This window comes from Thunnus maccoyii, chromosome 4, assembly GCF_910596095.1.
Source record: "Thunnus maccoyii chromosome 4, fThuMac1.1, whole genome shotgun sequence".
Classification (NCBI taxonomy): Eukaryota; Metazoa; Chordata; class Actinopteri; order Scombriformes; family Scombridae; genus Thunnus; species Thunnus maccoyii.
In genome coordinates, this window is record NC_056536.1 from 374,344 (window position 1) to 393,905 (window position 19,562).

At 41.7% G+C, this 19,562-nt stretch overlaps 2 long non-coding RNA genes across 3 annotated transcripts; both read left to right on the top strand.

Moving 5' to 3' along the window:
- The first annotated feature begins 2,382 nt into the window (after positions 1 to 2,382).
- LOC121895287 lies at positions 2,383 to 3,356 on the top strand. The gene is made up of 3 exons (XR_006095739.1): positions 2,383 to 2,645; positions 2,730 to 2,841; positions 2,925 to 3,356. It is a non-coding gene; the product is annotated as an uncharacterized LOC121895287 (long non-coding RNA).
- Positions 3,357 to 14,729: 11,373 nt separating this feature from the next.
- LOC121895279 lies at positions 14,730 to 19,203 on the top strand. Of its 2 annotated transcripts, XR_006095731.1 has the most exons (3): positions 14,976 to 15,386; positions 15,651 to 15,801; positions 16,361 to 19,203. It is a non-coding gene; the product is annotated as an uncharacterized LOC121895279 (long non-coding RNA). The 2 variants fall into 2 exon arrangements; XR_006095730.1 differs by lacking the exon at positions 16,361 to 19,203 and having other exon boundaries at positions 14,730 to 15,386; positions 15,651 to 16,162.
- Positions 19,204 to 19,562: the final 359 nt, after the last annotated feature.

Sequence of the window (19,562 nt, forward strand, 5' to 3'; positions counted from 1 at the left end):
TTTTTCCTTTATTAAGGCCCAAACACCTAGTGGTTCACTCACACTCTCCATTCACATATATGAGTATCAGTTACTTATTGTCTCTACACACCTGACAGGTCACATGTCAATCACACTTTCACCAGGTCATGTGGGTTAAAAGTCTTTACTTTTCTAAAAATGGACTTGATGAAAATTAGGAAATTAATTTGTTTTACACACAAACTCATCAAGAGTTTTCAATTTACTAACTGAAATTCAAGTGAATGGACCCAAAACTTGCATAATTTTGATGCCACAGGTGTGAGTAAGACAGACAGGTGTGAGCGAGACAGACAGGTGTGAGTAAGACAGACAGGTGTGAACGAGACAGACAGGTGTGAACGAAACAGACAGGTGTGAGCGAGACAGACAGGTGTGAACGAGACAGACAGGTGTGAGCGAAACAGACAGGTGTGAGAGAGACAGACAGGTGTGAGCGAGACATACAGGTGTGAACGAGACAGACAGGTGTGAGCGAGACAGACAGGTGTGAGCGAGACAGACAGGTGTGAGCGAGACAGACAGGTGTGAACGAGACAGACAGGTGTGAGCGAGACATACAGGTGTGAACGAGACAGACAGGTGTGAGCGAGACAGACAGGTGTGAGCGAGACAGACAGGTGTGAACGAGACAGACAGGTGTGAACGAGACAGACAGGTGTGAGCGAGACAGACAGGTGTCAGCGAGACAGACAGGTGTGAACGAGACAGACAGGTGTGAGCGAAACAGACAGGTGTGAACGAGACAGACAGGTGTGAACGAGACAGACAGGTGTGAGCGAGACAGACAGGTGTGAACGAGACAGACAGGTGTGAGCGAGACAGACAGGTGTGAGCGAGACAGAAAGATGTGAACGAGACAGACAGGTGTGAACGAGACAGACAGGTGTGAACGAGACAGACAGGTGTGAGCGAGACAGACAGGTGTGAACGAGACAGACAGGTGTGAGCGAGACAGACAGGTGTGAGCGAGACAGACAGGTGTCAGCGAGACAGACAGGTGTGAACGAGACAGACAGGTGTGAGCGAAACAGACAGGTGTGAACGAGACAGACAGGTGTGAACGAGACAGACAGGTGTGAGCGAGACAGACAGGTGTGAGTAAGACAGACAGGTGTGAACGAGACAGACAGGTGTGAGCGAGACAGAAAGATGTGAACGAGACAGACAGGTGTGAACGAGACAGACAGGTGTGAGCGAGACATACAGGTGTGAGCGAGACATACAGGTGTGAACGAGACAGACAGGTGTGAACGAGACAGACAGGTGTGAACGAGACAGACAGGTGTGAGCAAGACAGACAGGTGTGAGCGAGACAGACAGGTGTGAGTGAGACAGACAGGTGTGAACGAGACAGACAGGTGTGAGCGAGACATACAGGTGTGAGCGAGACATACAGGTGTGAACGAGACAGACAGGTGTGAGCGAGACAGACAGGTGTGAACGAGACGGACAGGTGTGAACGAGACATACAGGTGTGAACGAGACAGACAGGTGTGAGCGAGACAGACAGGTGTGAGCGAGACAGACAGGTGTGAGCGAGACATACAGGTGTGAACGAGACAGACAGGTGTGAGCGAGACATACAGGTGTGAACGAGACAGACAGGTGTGAACGAGACAGACAGGTGTGAGCGAGACAGACAGGTGTGAACGAGACAGACAGGTGTGAACGAGACAGACAGGTGTGAGCGAGACAGACATGTGTGAGCGAGACAGACAGGTGTGAACGAGACAGACAGGTGTGAACGAGACAGACAGGTGTGAGTAAGACAGACAGGTGTGAACGAGACAGACAGGTGTGAACGAAACAGACAGGTGTGAACGAGACAGACAGGTGTGAGCGAGACATACAGGTGTGAACGAGACAGACAGGTGTGAACGAGACAGACAGGTGTGAGCGAGACAGACAGGTGTGAACGAGACAGACAGGTGTGAACGAGACAGACAGGTGTGAGCGAGACAGACATGTGTGAGCGAGACAGACAGGTGTGAACGAGACAGACAGGTGTGAACGAGACAGACAGGTGTGAACGAGACAGACATGTCTCACCCTGCAGGAAATTCTCATCCTCACACCGTTGAGATTTGATGTTTCACCATGACAGAGGAAGTTGCTATAACTTTATTGTAAATGCTCCAGTCTGCACCAAACTTTACATGTTTGATAAGAGTCCCGGCCTGAACACGTCTACATGACGATATTCCATCAGTGATGCAAACTGGATGAATAGCGCCCCCTATGAAATTTCAGCAAAGCAGCCCCAGCAGCAGGCAAAATAGAGGACAAAGGAAGTGAAGTATATCTCCTTCTTGCACTGTCTGAAAACAGTCGGGTCTGAAGACATCTACATGCCCGTCACAGAAGCCCTTCGATTGCACCGCAGCCTGACATCCGCGGAGGCGCGAGGGCCCGTTCAACGCTGCTTGCAGCTTTAATTTTAAGTTATATTCTGTTAATAACATTGTGCTGCAACCTCAGACTGGGATTAGTAATTTTAGTTTCTTTTAAGATTTCCCAGTGTGATTGGCTGCATAGATGGCACACACATTCCCATCACGGCTCCCTCACGTAATGAAGCCGATTATGTGAATAGGAAGTCCATTCACAGCATAAATGTACAGGTACATTTAGATTGACTACTGTTTCAAAATGTTAAAGACTGCATCATAGTTCAACTAACATCTGTCATTCTCTGCAGTGTCAAGATCATATGTGATGCTGCATACATCATTTCCAATGTGGAGGCCAAGTGGCCTGGGTCTGTTCATGACTCGAGGATATATCGCAAGTCTAACCTGAGCAACAGACTGCAACGTGGTAAGCAGCCTAAAGTTTTGCACAATATAATTCACTTGTCTCCCTCCTTTAATACACTCTAATGTATCCACTATACATTACAGGAGAGTTTGATGGCCTTCTGCTGGGTGACAGGGATTAACTATGCCAACCTAGGCTGCTGACCCTTTACCCTGACCCTGAACCAGGCCCCCAACAGAACTTCAACCGGGCTCACTGCAGTACGACAGCCTGGGTGGAGATGACCAAAGGCCTGCTGAAAGCCCGTTTCCAGTGCCTACGTCACCTCAGGGTGACCCCTTAGAGGGCCTGTGATATTATTGTGGCATGTGTTGTTCTTCATAATATTGCCACTATTAGAGGAGAGCAACACCCTGCCCTACAAATTGAAGACCCTGATGATGACCCCATCCACCTGCCAGCTATCCAGGACAGCAGAGCAGTCAGAGACACCATATGCCATAATCACTTTAGAGTTTAAGTCACCATCATCACCACCACCACAGCAGTCAAATAAAGACATAATACACATTTCATTTGGTCTTCTTTATTTCCTACAAATACAAAAGCTAGTTTAGTTAATGTTCCAATAGTTAACAGGATCAACATAATTCACCTGTGACCATGCACCCACCTCTAGCTTGTGCTCCAGTATTTCAATTTCCAGATCTGCCTTCCTAATCTGGCGGTCCAAGTATAACATTTCTTTATCGGTTTTCTTTATTTTTTTTCCACTGTGTCAATCTGTGCAGTGGAAGTTGAGAGACCCTCCTGCTGCTGCCCAGCCATGCTCTGTTAAAAAGGATGAGAATGTGTTAATACTTCAGTGTAGGCTAAATGTCACTCTATTTTCCACCAGAATGGTAAGAAATGTGAATGGGAAGAGAACTATCAGTAACATATCAAGATGTTACCTCTATAGGCCTTTCTGTATCCCCCTCTGTAAAGGCAGCAGAAACAGTTTCCTCGTCCTCTTCATCCTAGATGAGTGATATGTTTCAGTATACTTAAACTACCATTTGGCTAAATCTTTGGAGTATTGCCTACTTACAGTTACAAGGTCTGTTGTGGCGTGAGGGGGATCCACTAGGCAGATAGCACCATCAGAATCTGTTGGGACAAAAGAAAAAAAAAAGACATGAAAGGGAAATAAATATTTGTATGAATAGGCTAAAAAAGATATATAGGCCTAGGCATATTACATTTTATAAAGGCACTTGTGTCTTGGGGGGTGGGCTCAGAGGATGAGCTCCCTCCAGGGATTCCCTCAGCCACTGGCCTTCCTATAGTCTGGCTTAGGGCCAGCTCCTCTGCCTCTGTTAGAGGTGGCGGTGCTGGACCACCACCCGTTTTACGGACATCTGCCTTCTTTCTGTTGGCTGAGTAGAAGTCTGTGTTAGTTTAAATAGGATTAATTATTTAACAGAACAGTCACAGCAACAGCTACTTAATATTTACTTTACAATGTAAAACATGATCAAAATGAGGTTCCCCCATGAGATTATGCCGAGGTCTCACCTGTTTGAACAATGTTTTTATATTTCATCCTAAACTGCTGCCAAGTGCGCTTCTCCCCCGCAGGATTGGACCTAAATGAAATAAATTAATAGGCGACCAATCAAGCAGTTTTCCTCTGTAATATTATTGTGATTACAAAGGACTACATTTAAACTCACGCATTGACCCGAGCAGTGATGTTCTCCCACGCCGTCTCCCTCTCTTTTGCAGCTGCAGCGGTGTTGCACTTCTTTCTGAAAATGTGTTCAAACGCAGCCTTCCTCTTCCCCGTTGCCATGGTGACTCGTCGAATCGGGGCTCCACTGATGCTGGCTTTTTATAGTTGTGGTGCACGCGCTTAACTCCAGGTGAAACTACTCTGAGTTGATTAAACTGACTCAAATCAGCTGTTCTGGAACCGGAAACTCAGAGTTTCTTATCTCAGAGTAGATCAACTCAGAGTTCAGGATTAGACTCAGAGTTTGTTGAACCTGCTTTGTGAAACGGACCCCTGTTCCATGACCCAGAAACTGATACATCACCACTTGGAGTGTGAATAGCATGAAAAACACTAAACCTGCAGCTCAGAGAAACCAGCCTGAAACACATTCTCAGAACCATCTGGTGATAAAAAACAAATATTCCCAGTATTAACCAGGTGATGACAAACATATTTCAGATGACACTTCAGTACTGTTTGCTCTTCCAATCGAGCACATGTATTATGAACCAGGCAGTAAAATGTCTGGAGGGACTTTGGCACTAAAAGGACTGTAACATTGACAGATATCTACTTGATTTGCACAGACATTTTGCACACTTTTTGCGCAGGAGGACTGTGGATTTTGTCCCACATCACTTCCATTGTAAGGTCATTATGAAGGGATCTTCTAATGGTCAGTTTGAACAGGAGGAATGATTACAACAAGAACAACATGTTTCACTGTTCATTTGGGCTCCTGACTGTTGTTTTAAGCCAGACTTGAAAAATTGTGAACCCGTCCTTTAATCACTAGACTGGCAGTCAGTTCCACCTTATCTTTTTTTTTATTTATTTCTGCTAATGACAAAATGTTCCTGCCATATTGATTTTTTTGGAATAATAAATGTGTCTATTATTTATAAAACACTTTCATATCACATCTGATCTTTCTGAGGACATTGCTCAACACGGTTACACAATCTTTCCAAATACTGCAGAGACATTTATACATTTCATTTTCATACACAAATTTGAAATTGCAAAGAAGAAACTCTCCTTAATAAGTGAATATAAAAAAACATTTATGTCTGAAATCCAGGATCTGGTTTGAGCAGCTCTGCCTCCAAGAAATGTTTGAATAACTTCAACTTGTTGGGGAGTTGACTTGTGAATATGATGGTGTTGAATTGTAGTACTCTGCTGGAGAACTCAGTGCAGGTCAGTCTGGATGTGGGCATCAGTAAAGTGTGAATGTAAAAGCTGCAGCATCATCACTTAAGAGGATGCACAACAAAGCTGAACATATATGGACATAACCAACGAACTCCAGGGCGTTTGTGAGTCTGTCCGTTTCCCTCGACAAGAACTGTTCCTCTTTTTTTGTGAATCGGCAGAATATAAGATCACACCTCTCTGGTTCACTCATCATTAGACTTTAGTGAGTTGTTAGTAACTGAACACAGGAGGCGTTTACAGCAAAGATCCAGTGTTAACAAGCGTCTGAAGATGAGGAAGACTCTCTGCATTTGTCTGCTCACCCTGGCTATCGTGATGCTGTTGTGTGCATCAGGAGGTACAGCTCTTCATCTACACTTTTTGCACTGTTTTACATACAGAGTAATGAAGTTATACTAGTCAACAGACTATTGATCTGTAATGTCATTATGACTTTGTGCTTAATGCAACTGCATCTCATGTTTTTACAAAAAATAATAATTTGTACAGTAATGTAGTACCGTACATGAAAGGTTTTCCTCTGACTGCTTCAGACAATAGCATTTAGTGTATAGTTTGTAAAAATAATGATTATTAATGATTATTATTACTATTGTTTATTTATGTATTCATCTATTTAGCACATTTTCAAACATAGTTGCATAGTGCTTGTTCTACTGTTTACATTTGTTTACAATGTGAGATCTGTGAAACACTTTGTATCACACTGACCTGTATGAAAGGTGCTATACAAATCAATTGATTAAAAGTAAAAACCAACAGAGGAAACAGTAAAAATACTAAAATAATTAGATTACAAGAAGTCAACTCTAAAACGATGAGGAGCACAGACCACAACAAGATAAAAAAAAAAAACAGTAGTGACAATTTAAAGGTCTATATTTATATTCTTGGACTCTACTGGAATATCTTTGTATGATTTACAGCTAAAAGCTCCTTATTGATCTTATACTGGCCCTTTATGCAACCTCTTGCAGCTGTAGAGTCTTGCTTCAATAAAAACTACACACTAGGAAAGACCTACGTTTCTAAGTTTTTAACCCCTTTAGAAATGAATCACAGCCTGATGTCTATATGAATAAAGAAGTATTAGTGTTGAATCTTGGACGGATCATGTTGTCTGGGTACCTCCCAGTGTGTAACAGTGTGTCATGTTTGTTGTATTGATGAGTAAAAAATTAATTCACAGTGACTCTCTCTGTATGATGGTCTGGCAGGTTCTCCCATATTTCTCTGCTGCATGAAAGCCAGTGCTCTAAGGAAGACTTCTATTGGGTCAATCAAGGCGTGTTATGAACAGAAACCACGAGGCGGTTGCGTGCATGCCTTCCTGTAAGTACAGCATGTTTTTTTGAACATGTCTTTAAACATACTAAACATGAATAAATCTGTATTCATCTCTCTCTGATGTCATTACTGTAATCTGCTGGAAAACTAGTCGAGAAGAACTTCCTGATACCAGAACACCACTCAGTGACATGAAGTCATAGCTGTCTCAGGGTTAAATATACTGTATTACAGGATACTTGAGCTTCATTCAGGTTTGGTTGCATAAAAGAATCTGTCAAATGATAAATGTTTGTCTGAGCGTATTGTATCATTTCCGGTTGCCGACTGTGTCTACTGATAACGTTGTTGCTGCTCTCATCTCAGTTGATTTTCCTATATATATCACATTACTGTGGATTAATATCTGTTGTATATTTAAACTTTCGCTAGTTTTACACAAGCACGCTTACCCTAGCACGTCAGCACGTCCACTTTACTTGAAGAGTTTACCAACTTTTATGTAAACAGTGTCACGGCTCTTGTCAATCAGATGTAATTGCCTTTACAAGCACTCTCAGCGCTTTTCTCTTAGCGACTTTTCTCGCTAATCGCACAAGTTGTTAGTCACTTTGGCTCTGCAGCTAGCACTAGCAGCTAACTTAAACTAAGCAGTTAGCGATGGCTTCTCTCTCTCCCTCTCGTTCTCCTGCTCTCTCTTGCTCGGTGTGTCAAATGTTTAGTTATTCCTCTGCCTCCTTTAGTGATAGTGGTAAGTGTAATAAGTGTAGTCTATTTGCAGCACTGGAGGCAAGGCTTAGTGAATTGGAAGCGCGGCTCCGCATCACGGAAAAACAATCAGCAGCTAATGTAGTTAGCCAGCCCCCAGTATCTGGTGCGGGCCGACCTAGCGTAGCTCCCACTCCCCCGGTAGCTCCCGAGCAGCCGGGAAGCCAGGGCGGCTGGGTGACTGTCCGAAGGAAGCATAGCCCTAAGCTGAAGCCCACGGTTCACCACCAACCAGTTCATGTTTCTAACAGGTTCTCCCCACTCAGTGACACACCCGCTGAGAAACAAACTCTGATTATTAGCAGCTCCATAGTCAGAAACGTGAAGTTAGCGACACCAGCAGCCATAGTTAAATGTATTCCTGGGGCCAGAGCGGGCGACATTGAGTCAAATTTAAAACTGCTGGCTAAGAATAAACGTAAATATGGTACGATTGTCATCCATGTCGGCAGCAACGACTCCCGATTACGCCAATCAGAAGTCACCAAAATTAATGTTGAGTCGGTGTGTACATTTGCTAAAACAATGTCGGACTCCGTAATTTTCTCTGGACCGCTGCCTGATCTGACCAATGATGTCATGTATAGCCGCATGTCACAATTCAACCGCTGGTTGTCGAGGTGGCGTCCAGCAAACGATGTGGGCTTCATAGATAACTGGCAGACTTTCTGGGGAAGACCTGGTCTGATTAGGAGAGACGGCATACATCCCACTCTGGATGGAGCTGCTCTCATATCTAGAAATATGGCTGAGTTTATTAGTAGACCAAAACCATGACAACCCAGAGCTGAGACCAGGAGGCAGAGCTGCAGTCCTACACGCTTCTCTGCACCTCCATTAGAGCAGTTACCCACCCAAAACCACATAGAGACTGTGTCTGTCCCCAAAACCACATAGAGACTGTGTCTGTCCCCCAAAACCACATAGAGACCGTGTCTGTCCCCAAAACCACATAGAGACCGTGTCTGTCCCCAAAACCACATAGAGACCGTGTCTGTCCCCAAAACCACATAGAGACCATGTCTGTCCCCAAAACCACATAGAGACTGCGTCTGTCCCCAAAACCACATAGAGACTGCGTCTGACCCCAAAACCACATAGAGACTGTGTCTGATCCCAAAACCACATAGAGACTGCGTCTGTCCCCAAAACCACATAGAGACAGTGTCTGTCCCCAAAACCACATAGAGACTGCGTCTGTCCCCAAAACCACATAGAGACAGTGTCTGTCCCCAAAACCACATAGAGACAGTGTCTGTCCCCAAAACTACATAGAGACTGCGTCTGACCCCAAAACCACATAGAGACTGTGTCTGTCCCCAAAACCACATAGAGACTGTGTCTGATCCCAAAACCACATAGAGACAGTGTCTGTCCCCAAAACCACATAGAGACAGTGTCTGTCCCCAAAACTACATAGAGACTGCGTCTGACCCCAAAACCACATAGAGACTGTGTCTGTCCCCAAAACCACATAGAGACTGTGTCTGATCCCAAAACCACATAGAGACCGCGTCTGTCCCCAAAACCACATAGAGACTGTGTCTGTCCCCAAAACCACATAGAGACCGTGTCTGTCCCCCAAAACCACATAGAGACAGTGTCTGTCCCCAAAACCACATAGAGACAGTGTCTGTCCCCAAAACCACATAGAGACTGTGTCTGTCCCCAAAACCACATAGAGACTGTTTCTGTCCCCAAAACCACATAGAGACTGTGTCTGTCCCCCAAAACCACATAGAGACTGTGTCTGTCCCCCGACCACATAGAGACTGTGTCTGTCCCCCAAAACCACATAGAGACTGTGTCTGTCCCCCAAAACCACATAGAGACTGTGTCTGTCCCCCGACCACATAGAGACTGTGTCTGTCCCCCAAAACCACATAGAGACTGTGTCTGTCCCCCGACCACTTAAATCTATTGAATCTAAAATAAACAGAAGAAGAGTCATTCATAAAAATCTAATAAAAATTAAAACCACTCCTCCAACAGTTCAACAAAATAAGAGAATTAAATGTGGACTCTTGAACATTAGATCTCTGTCATCTGAAGCAGTATTAGTAAACGATCTAATCTCAGATCATCATATTGATTGATTGTCTTACTGAAACCTGGCTGTGTCATGAAGAACATGTCAGTCTAAATGAATCCAGTCCTCCCAGTCATATTAATACTCACATTCCTCCAGACACTGGCCGAGGAGGAGGAGTCACAGCCTCATTATCAACTCTAGACCTGAACTTCATTATAACTCATTAGAAAGTCTTGTTCTTAGTCTCTCAGCCAACCTGGAAAACTTTACAGCCAGTTCTATGTGTTATAGTGAACCGTCCTCCTGGTCCGTACTCTGAACTCTGATCTGAATTCTCAGGGTTTTTGTCGTATTTAGTCCTTAGTACAGATAAAGTAATTATAGTAGGTGATTTAATATTCATGTGGACGTTGATAATGACAGTCTCAGTACTGCATTTATCTCATTATTAGACTCAATTGGCTTCTCTCAGTGTGTAAATAATCCCACTCACCGTCTTAACCACACCCTCGACCTTGTTCTGGCTTATGGGATTGAAATTGAACATTTAATAGTTTTTCCACAAAATCCTATTTTATCAGATCATTTTTTAATAACTTTTGAATTCCTATTACTGGATTATACACCATTAGACAGAAATGTCCTCACTAGATGTCTCTCTGATAGTGTTGTAGATAAATTTAAGGAAGCAATTCCATCAGTACTGAATTCACTGCCATGTCTCAATACTACAGAGGACTCTTATGTTAACTTTAGTTCCTCCCAAATTGATAATCTTATTGATAGTGCTGCAGGCTCATTACGAATAACACTCGATTCCATCGCCCTCTTAAAAAGGAAGATAATAAAACATAAGAGGTTAGCTCCATGGTTTAACTCCCAAACCCGCAAATTAAAGCAAACATCATGAACATTGGAAAGGATTTGGCGTTCCACCAAAGTAGAAGAATCTCGCTTAGTCTGGCAAGATAGTGTTAAAACATATAGGAAGGCCCTCTGTAATGCCAGAGCCGCCTATTACTCAGCATTAATAGAAGAGAATAAAAACAGCCCCAGGTTCCTTTTCAGCACTTTGGCCAGGCTGACAAAGAGTCATAACTCTACTGATCCATGTATTCCTATAGCTCTCAGTAGTAACGACTTTATGAGCTTCTTTAATGATAAATTCTAACTATTAGAGACAAAATTAACCACCTCCTGCCCTCAACAGGCACCGTTCTCTCCCCAAACACAGGAACCTTAGAAACAGCTGTAAATCCTGACATATATTTGGACTGTTTGTCTCCAGTAGACTTGTCTGAACTAACTTCAATGATTTGTTCAGCTAAACCATCAACCTGTCTCTTAGATCCCATCCCAACTAGGCTGCTTAAGGAAGCCTTACCCTTAGTGAGCACTTCTTTACTAGATATGATCAATCTGTCTTTAGTAACAGGCTATGTACCACAGTCCTTTAAAGTAGCTGTAATTAAACCTCTTCTTAAGAAGCCTACTCTTGATTCAGGTGTTTTAGCCAATTATAGACCTATATCTAACCTTCCATTTCTCTCTAAGATCCTTGAGAAAGCAGTCTCTAATCAGTTATGTGACTTTCTACATAACAATAGTTTATTTGAGGATTTTCAGTCAGGATTTAGAGGCATCATAGCACAGAAACAGCACTGGTGAAAGTCACTAATGACCTCCTAACTGCATCAGACAAAGGATTTGTCTCTATACTTGTCCTGTTAGATCTTAGTGCTGCATTCGACACAATTGATCATCAAATCCTTTTGCAGAGACTGGAACATTTAATTGGCATTAAAGGAACTGCATTAAGCTGGTTTAAGTCCTATTTATCAGACCGATTTCAGTTTGTACATGTTAATGATGAATCCTCCATGAAGGCAAAAGTTAGACACGGAGTTCCACAAGGTTCTGTACTTGGACCAATTCTATTCACCTTATATATGCTTCCTTTAGGTAATATTATTAGGAAACACTCCATAAATGTTCATTGTTATGCAGATGACACCCAATTATATTTATCAATGAAGCCTGATTAAACCAATCAGTTAAACAAACTCCAAGCATGCCTTAACGACATAAAGACCTGGATGACCTGCAATTTTCTGCTACTAAACTCAGATAAAACTGAAGTTATTGTGTTTGGCCCTAAACACCTTAGAAACACATTATCTAATGATAAAGCTACTCTGGATGGCATTACCCTGGCCTCCAGCACCACCGTAAGGAATCTGGGAGTTATCTTTGATCAGGATATGTCCTTTAACTCCCACATAAATCAAATCTCAAGGACTGCCTTTTTTCACTTACGTAATATCACAAAAATCACATCCTGTCCCTAAAAGATGCAGAAAAACTAGTTCACGCTTTTGTTAGGCTGGATTATTGCAATTCCTTATTATCAGGCTGCCCTAACAAGTCTCTAAAGACTCTCCAGCTGGTCCAGAATGCAGCTGCACGTGTTCTGACTAAAACTAGAAAAAGAGACCACATTTCTCCCATTTTAGCTTCACTACATTGGCTTCCTGTAAAATCTAGAATAGAATTTAAAATCCTTCTCCTAACTTACAAAGCCCTTAATGGTCAGACACCATCATATCTTGAAGAGCTCATAGTACCGTATTATCCCACTAGAACACTGCGCTCCCAGTATGCAGCTTACTGGTGGTTCCTACAGTCTTTAAAAGTAGAATGGGAGGCAGAGCCTTCAGCTATCAGGCTCCTCTCCTGTGGATCATCTTCCAGATTGGGTCCGGGGTGCAGACACCCTCTCTATGTTTAAGAGTAGGCTTAAAACTTTCCTTTTTGATAAAGCTTATAGTTAGGGCCGACCAGGCTCGCCTTGGATCAGCCCTTAGTTATGCTGCTATAGGCCTAGACTGCTGGGGGACTTCCCATGATGCACTGAGCTCCTCTCTCCTCCTCCTCCTCTCCATCTGTATGCATTCATGTAACATCAATGCATGTCACTAACTTTGCTTCTTCCCCGGAGTTTTTGTGCTTTCTCATCTCACAGGAAAACCTGGGTTCTGGGCCGAACCTTCGCGGTCCTTCACAGTCCTGATGGCGTCCTTCCCTGGCTGTTGCTGCTCGTGCTTGTTGTTGTTGTTGTTGTGATTGTTGTTCTTCTGTCCCCCCTCCCCCTTTCCCTCTCTCTTTCTCTCTCTCAACCCAACCGGTCAAAGCAGATGGCCGCCCACCAAGAGCCGGGGTCTGCTTGAGGTTTCTACCCATTAAAGGGGAGTTTTTCCTTACCGCTGTCGCCAAGTGCTGCTCATGGGGGAATTGTTGGGTCTTTGTAAATTAAAGAGTTCGGTCTTGACCTGCTCTATGTGAAAAGTGCCTTGAGATGACTTCTGTTGTGATATGGCGCTATATAAATAAAGATTGATTGATTGATTGATTGATTGATTGAATCAGGGGATATCATTAAAACATTTTTTCTACTTCTTCACCCTATCTGTTATGAGATTTTACTGTTTTAGATCCTTGAAATGTTAAATATTTGATGTCTGTTATTGTTCATGAAATCGTTATATTCCTGGAGCTTTTAATGATGGTACAGTTTTTTGGTATATCTAAGAAGACCATATATGGAAGAAACAGGAAGTGTGTCAGGTGCCTGACCTGCTGATTGCTAATCAGGAGCCACCTGTGGCAGGTGAGTTGATATATAGGGTGAAAAAGTCTGTCAGTTGTTGCCCCGAGAAAGGTCGGTAGAGCTGAAACATTGGTCCCTGAAACAAATAATATTTGATGAAAAGATGGCTGCTATAGTTCATCATTGCATCAATGATCGGTGTGACTACTACTGCAACGTATGTCAGACTGCCACAGCCATCCAGGCAAATCTGTAAAATGTACACACTGAAAGCATATATGATCATAGCACAGTTATGAGGTGCACAAACACTCTCCAACATACAGGGTTACACCATGTAGCTGTGTGAAATCCTGTGAAAAATGTTGTAGGCTATAACTCATTCCTCAGAGACACACATCCAAAGGGGTACGTCTATTTGAAGGGGAGGTATCAGCACTGTGGAGAAGTCCAGATTATATATATATATATATATATGGCAGGAGAATATACTCTCCGATTACAGGCTTCTCTATAATATTGGAGAAATATACTATATGAACAGCAATATGGGTTTAGATCTAATAGGGAAACTTGGAGCTTGTGGAGGAAATATCACCTGCAATAGAAAATAAGGAATATGCAGTGGGAGTATTCATGGATCTCAAAAAGCATTTGACCAGGGCTTATTATCCAAGAAATCAACGATAACTGTTACTCACAAATACTGAAGGTGACTTGTGGGGTTCCCCTGGGCTCAGTGTTAGGACCATTGTTGTTTATTTTGTACATAAATAATATATGTAAGGTTTCCAAAATATTAAACTATATTTGCAGATGATACACATTTATTTTGTCACAGTAATAATTTGGAACAACTTTTGGATACAGTGGAAAAAGAACTGGAAATGCTAAAGAGTGAAACACTTAAACTAACTAACACTAATTTAACTTTATAATATTTGAGAAGTGTTCAACTAACTCATACAGGAAACCCATGATGAATGATGTTGAATAGAAAGAGTGAAATTAAATTTGTTGGAGTAATATTGGATAATAAATTATGATTGAAGCCACATAAATTATATCAAAGCTAAAAGTCAATTTCAATACTATATAAAGATCCTCTAAATAAAGTTTTGTTATACACCTTATGCTGTTCCTTCATAGTCCAACATATAACTTACTGTGTGTGTATATATCTCAAATGTAGCTCAGTCTAAAAAAAGTTTTCATTTTAGACAAATATGTAAATAAATAAAGATCAATAAATCATTTTTAAATGTTTAAAAAGTATTCTATTCAAACCAGTTAAGTTGAATGTTTAATACAGTTCATAGTGAATTAAAAACAGGCAGATGAATAAATCTTTGTCATTGTGTTGGTGAAGTTCATGCAGTTCAAGTAGTTTGTTTGCTGTTCACATGAGAGCAGCGTGTTTATCTCACAACCTAGTCCCAGAGGACATAAAGTTGTCCATCTTAACATGTTGTTGATTTGATTGGTTGTTACCAACCTGTCAGCCAATTGTAAAGGTGGAGGGGCGGGATGTAGAGGAGACCCCGCAGAGTAAAGCCACGGGCTGGTCAGACGACGAACAGGAGCTGTGTGAAGGTTGTTTACGCTGTTGAAGACATGGACGTATAAAGAAATGACTTGTCTCTCTATCAGAATTTGATCCATTTGGTCCGATCACATTTCAAAAGCCTAGAGGAGCCGCACGATTGAATTGTTTCATCCCCATTCAAGTTAGCCGGAGGCCTAAACCGGAAGTAGTCGACTCGGCCGGCGACCGTTACTAGTGCGCATGCTCTATGGGCCGCATGAACGGGGCCCCGCCGCCGACGCTGTATCCAATTCTCTTTGTACATCCATGGATGAAGACTGTTTATGTTCGTTGTGTTGATGGATGCAGAGTTTTACCGACGGGTAACGGACATAATAGCCACATGCAGAAGGTAAATAACCTCTGTGTATGTATTTTTTGTATCGTTTCATCACGACGTAGTGCGTGTAAAAGGTAGATGCTAATCGCGATTAGCGCATTAGCGCGCTAGTTATATTAGCACATATTTCACCGTAGTAGCAGCTAATGTTACTGTTTGTTGCTAGTATGTGTTAATGTCAATTAGTTAAAAGCTCAAAATGCTCTCGGTATGAGAAGTAAAGGAGCTTTAGGACGAGTTAAGTGACTGAGAACAACTGTCATGTACGTCTAATAGACGGAGGACCAGGAAACAGTCCTTGGACTCTATGGACGAGTTGATGTCTCCCGCTCAGCTTTCACTTCGTCTGGACTTGTCGCCCGCCAGCCTGTAACCTCACTCATCATTCCTCTCGTCACGCATCGTCCATGCTTCAACTCAGGGATTTGTGAGTAACAATTAACCAGTGCACCTGCTATTTTATTTTGTAGCTTGCATTTGCTAGTGCAGCGGCCATTTGTTTCAGGTCACTACGCTCCGAGCAACGACTCAGACCTGCAACGTTTGGTTCTGGTTTTAAAGGACACTGTTTTATTTTGGTTGCTCTGTGTGTGTGTGTGTGTGTGTGTGTGTGTGTGTGTGTGTGTGTGTGTGTGTGTGTGTGTGCCTTAAATTAGGAGCTCCGTTATTGGTAAATAAGATAAAGAGAGGTCATAACTTCTGAGAAAGGTTGGAAAGCAAAAGGGAAATACATTTAAGTTTTGTGTAATAGTTTTATTTTATTAATTGGTTTAAATATTGGTTTTATTAAAGGGGACGTATTATGCTTTTCCATATTTTTATTTATATATATTATGTGTGTATTTGTGTGTCGGATGTTCATGTTAAAAGTGGCCAACGTGTCAAATAACGAGGTAAACGTATGTCACAGTAATCCCTGTGAGCAGAAAGCAGCAGCTTCAGACTGCTCTGAACGCTGTTTCTAACTTGTTTTTTTCTACTTTCAGCCCAAGCTGACGTCAGTTCATGACGGATTTCTTTATATGGACATCTGCTACATGCACAACACACAAGTTTGTGTAAACAAAACCACATAGAGAACCAAGAAACCCACTTTTTATTAAATTTAAAGGCTCTAAAATTTAAAGATTAGGTTGAATTTAAAACGGTTCAAATCATGTACAAAGTTAAAAATCAATTGTTACCTAAAAGTATCCAAAAGTTGTTTCAAATGAGAGAAAGTCAACATGACTTGTGCAATAAATGATAAGTGAGGACTAATGTAAAATATCATTGTATTACAGTCAAAGGAGTTAATTTATGGAACAGCTGCAGTGAGGAACTGAAAACATGCAGAACATTTAGTAAGTTTAAATGAACATTTAAAAATAGCATATTAAACAAATATGACATGGACAATCAGAAAGAGACTGGCATAGAAGGACAGGGGAAGTTGTTATTGGTTTGTTTTGTTGTCTTAATATCTTGTGATCAAGTCACTGTCCACATACTGGGCCACACCCCCTCCCCTGTTGTTGGTTCTATTGATATAAAGAAACCGTCAATATGGAAATCAATACCTTTCTTTTGATTTAACCATGTCTCAGATAAGGCTATTGAATTGAATTTAAGTTTAAATATATTCAGATTTTCATTGATCTTAGTGAAGTTTGCATAAAGACTTCTACAGTTGACACACTGCTGACCGACCTTCCTTCTTGTTGCTAGCCTTGAGTCAGGTGGTATGTATTGAGACAGTATGTCCCAATGACCCGCCTGATGGCGTGCAATGACCAATTGGACAGCGCGTGCTACCCAGCTGATAGTGCCGATTAGACAAATTCAATCATCTCTCTTAAATCAGAAGTAAGAAGAAACTTTGGAAAGAAGTGAAGATCTAAGGCGGGGAAACTGGTATCATTAATATTAATGTGTTGGTCAGTTGTACCACCATGGATAATCCCAGAACCTGAAGTCAATCTATGCATACTGAATAATAACAAAAGATAGAAATCAGGAGATATAGTCAAGGAAGTGAAGTCTCATCTGCAACAAGGATGGAGTTCATATTTACAGAATACAGATGGATCAAAGGATCCAGAGAGCGGGAAAGTGGCATTTGGAGTCATTAAGAATTCAAAACAGACATATCAGATGTCAGTATTCACAGCAGAGATGTTGACAATATTAATGTGCGCTTTGGTGGATAAAGAACAATAAACCAGACAACTCAGTCATATGTAGTGATTCAGCTGCAGCTTTAACTACAATAAGAGAAATCAAATCCAACTTCAGACCTGATATATTGGCTGAGATTTATCAAACATTATACTGTACCAGAACACAGACTATAGTTTATGTCATTTCACTATTCTGTCTGGTTCATGGATGATGTAATTCCTGTCCTATAAAGTACATGAATGTAGTGATCTATGTAGAAAACTTCAGGTATTTAACAGGTGCTGCACTAAGGCATCAGAGGCCACAAACTTTTAATAATTCCCAAAAATATAAAACACACTGGCATGTGGCATGAATCCCTCAGCGCCCCCGAACCCCCCATTACGTCATTTGGGAATTCCCATTGACATGAGTATGGGATTTCTTTCTTTTTCCAGTCCCTTAGTCCCTCTAATCAGTTGAGACGAGGGTAACTACACAGATTCTTCCGCTTCAGTCTTTCATAACAAAAATATGAAAACTGCCTAAATTTTGCATTTTGTAGTCATGGAAACTGGATTTTTCTGGTTCAAAAACCCATAATAGGGAAAAAACCACAGAATGATAGTTTAGGGAGAACAGTAAACAGTGAATGGCTGTATTTGTATTTTTAAAATGTTGTTACATACATCAATAACTTTAAAAAGCTCCGTTTTTCATTGTTAGACTTTAGTTTCAGAATAAGGAAATCGATTTGAGACGAAGGTACAAGGATTCTTTCATCCAGTGCAATAATTACTCACTTCAAATAATGAAGCTGTTCAGACACATGGACGCAGCTGCAGAAACAGTTTTTACTCTGTGGACTTTACTTATGGAATATTGTCCAGTTTTGGACTATATAGCCTAACAACACATATATCACTGTCAAAAGGAACATCAATAGCAAACAGTAGAGGGCAGCGATACGCTATTTTAGCATCTAGTCTAATTCAAAGAAGACAAAGAAAACAGACACTTTGTATCCTCTGCATCACACTAACAGTTATAAACTCATATTGTAAAACCTTGAACATGTAACATCTGTGCTCATTATGTTTGACACTGGATCAGAGTAGGGAGTAGCATCATCCTGGACAAGCTACAGTTCTTTTATAATTAGTTTGATAGCTTTGATGACATCCAGCACTGCACCCCACTCACATTCTGATATGTTTACCAGACTCCTTGTCTATAAAAGATATGTGCACTTAATAACCCACATCAGTCTGTTGTGACTGTATGCTGATCAGGAAAGAGTCCAGACAGGTTTAGTAGAAACCTGGAGCTGCACTGATGAGTCCACCTTAAAGAGAGTTCACTGTTATCACAATAGTGTGTGGAAGAATGATTACTGGGTTATAATATTGTGTGAAGTAAGACTCAGAAAACACGCATAGAAAACGTAGATAATTCCTCTGTTCTGATTCCTTTCTGGGTTCACTAACATTGATTAGTTTTCTGATATTCTTAACGGGTGTACTTTGGAGATTCAGTTGAAGACATAACTTAAATCTGTCTTTTAATCTGCCAGAATGGGTAGTGTTAACAGTAGAAATCAAACAAAGGATAGATATGATAATGTGGACCTGTCCGCTCCTAAAATAAACTACATGAGAGTGAACTATAGTGATTCATCTGTGAAACAAATCAACATTTGGATGACTGAATCTAGCTTTCCGAGCACAGAAAGTTTCAGTATCAGACAGCTAAATCAGCTGAGAGAAAGACTGCAGGAGAAGGAAAAAGAGACTGAGAATAAAAAAGGCAAAAGTAAGTTCATAACAGATTGGAAAGCTTTTAGTTTATGGATGAAAGAAGCACAAAACAGGGACAGGAGACCACAGGCAGGGACAGGTAGGATCTCATCTGTGTCTCAGTGTGTCAAAATGCAGGATTCTGAACTCGACCGGGTGCCGCCCAGGAGACGCATCGACCCGCCGCAACAACAAGATGAACAGCAGCCCGAGCTCGTCAGACGCCTTATCCACGGCCAAGAGCACCACCGCC